Genomic DNA, 4,805 nt, shown 5'->3' on the forward strand with positions numbered 1-4,805 from the left:
AAAAGTCTGAAAGGATACAAACTGAACAAACCTTATGTCACATGGCAAGCACCAGAGAAACAAAAAACAAACTAAAACCAAAGCTAGCAGGAAGGAAAAGAAACAACAAATATCACAAGCAAAAAACAATAGAAAAATTAATACAAGGATAATATAAAAGATCAATGAAACAAAAATTTTTCTTCGAAAAAATACACAAATTGATAAACCATTAGTTAGAATAAACCAAGAAAAGAGAAGATTCAAAATAGCTTAATTAGAATGAAACTGGAAACATTACAAAAAACACCACAGAAACTGAAAAGTGCTCAGATTACTATGAACACCTTTATGTGCATAAACTAAAAAACCTAGAGGAAAATGAATACTGCAAAACTACTCTCCTCAGATTAAATTAGAAAGAAATAGAAACCCTGAACAGACCAAAAAACAAGCAGGGAGATTGAAAGGTGATGTAAAAATTACAACAATAAAGCCCAAGAACTAGATGTATTCACAGCTGAATTATACTAGGCACACAAATAAGAATTGGTTGCCACCCTAGTGAAAGTATTCCAAAAGAGTGAGAAGGAGGGAATCCTCCCTAAATGATTCTATGAAGCGAGTATCTCCTAATACCAAAACCAGGATAACAACATAACAAAAGAAGTAAGCTACAGACAACACATGATGAACATAGATGCAAAAATCTCAATAAATACTAGCTAGCCAAATCCAAACAGCATATCAAAAAGGTAATACATCATTCAAATGGGTTCATACAGAGATGCAGGGATAGTTTAACATACACAAGTCACCTGTTCTTACTAATTTACTTCCCACCAGCAGGGTATAAGCATTTTCTTTTCCCCACATCCACACCACATCTATAGTTTTTGAGTTTTATTAAGGCCATTTTTGAAAGGAGTAAGTGTGGTACCTCATTGTGGTTTTTAATTTGCATTTCCTCAAAATTAGGAAGCTTTTAAAATATATGTTTGTTGGACAGTTTATATTTTTTTGACTGATGTCTACTCATGTCCTTGTGTCCACTTTTTGATGGGATTGTTTATCTTGCTGATTTGTTTGAGTTCCTTGTAGATGCTGATGGTACTAGTCCTTTGTTAGATGCATCCTTCGCAAATGTTTCCTCCTATTCCATGGCTTGTCTGTTTACTCTGATATTATTTCTTTTGCTGTGCAGATGCTTTTAGTTTAAATAAGTTATTATTTATTTTTGTTATGTTGCATTTGCTTTGGGTCTCTCTCACCTGTTGCCGTTTGTAAAATGTTTCTTTGCTTCTCTTTCACCTTCACCATGATTGTAAGTTTCCGAGGCACCACGCCAGCTTGCAAAATACTGTGAATCATTTAAACCTCTTTCCTTTATACATTACCCAGTCTCAGGATGTCTTTATAGTAGTGTGAGAATGGACTAATACATACCATAGGGAATACTGCTCATCCATAAAACGGAATGAATTAATGCCTTTGCAACAAACTTGGATGGAGCTAGAAAGCCATTATTCCAAGTGAAGTGATTAGGAGTTGAAAAACTGAAAAATGATGTGTCACTTATAAATGGAGCTAAGCTATGACTACACAAAGTCATACCAGAGTGATTATAATGTACTTTGAGAATCAGAAGGGGAGAGTAGCAGGGGGGACTAGGGATAAATAAACTACAATATAGGTACAATGTACACTACTCAGGTGATGGGTGCACTAAAATCTCAAAATTCACCATTCATCCATTAACAAAAAAATCACTTGTACCCCAAAAGTTACGTGAAATACAAGTTAATAGCAAAAAAGAATTGTTATTCACTTCCCTATACCTTTTAGAATTACCCAATATGGCTCAGACCTGGTGAGATTTCTTTCCCAGATCTCCCTTACTTAGATATCTGTGCTTCCCCAGATTTCATTTTCTCTTCCAGCATGAAGCAAAATACACAAACCTAATATTTTCTTTTTTTTTTTTTTAAACTGCAAATGAGTTCTAGATGGACTTTGTCTTTGGTCTGTGAGACTCCAAATGATTAAGCATAAAGCAAACGTTTCACAAGTGATGTTTCAATTTATAGACCAGGAGTTTGGCGATAATGTTAAGTGCAATTAGAAGCAATGTGGTGCCTAGATACTTAAGTTAGAGATTAATTCATTCTTTCACAGTTCTGGAACCTCATTTCTGCACTGGGGACCTGAGCGTTAATGTCCCCTATGTGATGGACTGAAGCGTTTGGGGGCTATCTTTAACCAGGTGAAAGAAAAAGAAAACAAGTTAAGCTTCATATTTTTGCTTCTAGGATTAACTTTACCGACTTGTTATGCATTCATTATGAAACTATTGGGAAAAAAAATCAATTAAATAAATAGTATTTTTCCAGCAAAATCTTAAGAGCTGGTATGAATTGTGAGATGCAAATATTACTTTGTTTAGGTATTCCACCCTCCTCTTGTTGTGATTTGCCACATTATAAGCCTAGATATGTCCATAAACAGCAAAAAATGAGGTGTGTCTGTTATATCTTAGCAATTAGATTCTCTCCTGTTTTCTTTTTAGGCCTCAATGCTTAGGTAGGAAATACCCAAGAATACATCAATCTCACATACTAACTGACCATGAAATGAACATTAAGAAGGCTATTATTTCATAGATGATGAAATGCAGGCTGACAAACCAGGGGACCAAATCATGAGCAGTTCCGTCTCCAAATCTCGTTGCTTAATGGCGAGGTTTCTACCCTCCCACAGTTCCATTAAAGACATTCCATGGCTTGTCTGTTTACAAGACAAAGGAGAGAAGACCCATTTCTGCAGCAGTCGTGATTATGTTAATAGGAGCCATCACATCTAATGACCTGATTAGAGAATCCTAACCATCTTTCAAGTGTTGGCTTCAGTAATGGGAAGCAGTTAAGTCCAGATATGAGTAAATGGAGTTGATTTCACCACCTGAAATGAAAACACATTGCTCTCAATGAAATGGTTCTGCCTCTGCCTTGTAATATTCGAGCTGATGTATGGTAAGGCACTTCTGCTCTTATCTATTACCACTGATGACACATAATACATATTTTCTTTTAACTTTGTCATTTTTGCTAGAGGGAGAAATAAAATACAAACGTGAAATTGGGACTAAAACTGTAGAGACTGACATTTATTACATTATTTACAACAGACACAGTCATCTGGCATGTTTGGTCTGGTTTGCATATCTGTATTTGGGGCTTGTTAAAAGTGAATAAGTGAACAAATATTTCCAAATAGGAGGACGCTTCAGTTTGCTCCTTTGGACTTCTTTCTTCTTTGTGGCATACAAATATGACTTTAGTGCCCTAAGCCCAGTGAAAGTCAGGGAATTCAATGAAGAATTGCAGCTCAGTTTTTGGTGTCATCCTTAGAGCATTCAATTGGAACTTAAAAATAAAAGTGGTATAGACTTTTTGGAGAACAGTGTGTCAAAAATTGGCACCATACTTTCATGAAAAATTGCTGTGCTAAATGTCTGCTTATTGCTGCAATCACAATCAGAATTTCCACAGAAAATCCATTCTCGTTGGCTGTCATCAGTGAGCACTCACAGCTTTACATGATGCACCCATTATTTCTCCCACTACCTCACTAAGGAGACCTAGGGGGCAAATGATTGGGTGGATGGCGAGTGTGCGTGTTGGAGGAATATTTTTGGAAAATATGATTATTTTCACACCCAGCATTTCCCCTACATGAAAGAAGTATATAGACTAACTGGTAAAAGCTGAGGGAGTTAACTGTTAGCTGCTGTTGCAAAATGCCTTTCTTTGCCTGCCTTCTTTCTCAGCCAAAATTTCATTTCACTAGATTTTGGAAGCTGTCTAAGTGCAATGAAATTTGATGACAGAAGGGTCTCTTTGAAGATAGGCAGTGTATGTTACTCAACTCTGAGCCACATCTAGCTCGGTATATAGTGAGTTAATTCATTTATTGGAGCAAACTAGATGTATATGATTATTATAAAAAGGTAATTGTGTCCTGGAGATAACATCAATTCTTTTGAACTGCTCAAACTGCTTGTGGCGGAATAATTTGTTTTAACTTAATCAACCAAGCACTGAAGAGAAGAAAAAACTTATAGAACACTTGTATACAAATGCAGATTTATGAATCATCAGCAACCTGAGTGTAATTTTAAAGAAATCCCTGTATAGAAATTCAGGCAAGCTTGTACCTTTTCTGGCTGCTGCCACTCAGCACAAGAGAGCTTTGAATGGTATGTGTATACATAATGAATACGTTCATCATTATGTCATTATGAATATCATGAGCAATTTAGATTTGCATGCTTAACATTCAATATGTTAATGAAATCATTTGCATTTTTAATTGATCAGCTTTAAAGAAAACTGAACATTGTGTAGGCACTCACCTATTATAGTATTAAGCTTTTCATTAATAATTTAGGCTATGAGCAAACGTATGCAGCCAAAGTTTTTTTTCGTCTCCTCCAAAATTATTTCTAATTTTCAGCTTTATAACTTCTCTGATGGTACAACTGCCATATAATTTCATTAACAGTATTCCAGTTGTTGAACTGGCATCCCTGAAAATTAGGACGCTAAGCCTTTTTTGAGTCTATTTTAACCTATGATTTGACCAAAGGGCATTTTTTTTGTCCAATCAATGTGAGAAGGCTGCACATCTAATTTTGTTTTTAAACTGAGAACCAGGAAAACTTAGTACATATCAATTAGTTGTATCTTTCTAGCTATAATGCTTTGTTTTGATAATACTGCAAATGATTTCACCGTCAGGACTTGGATGTAATACATGTAAAATGTAGC

This window comes from Rhinopithecus roxellana, chromosome 15, assembly GCF_007565055.1.
Source record: "Rhinopithecus roxellana isolate Shanxi Qingling chromosome 15, ASM756505v1, whole genome shotgun sequence".
Classification (NCBI taxonomy): Eukaryota; Metazoa; Chordata; class Mammalia; order Primates; family Cercopithecidae; genus Rhinopithecus; species Rhinopithecus roxellana.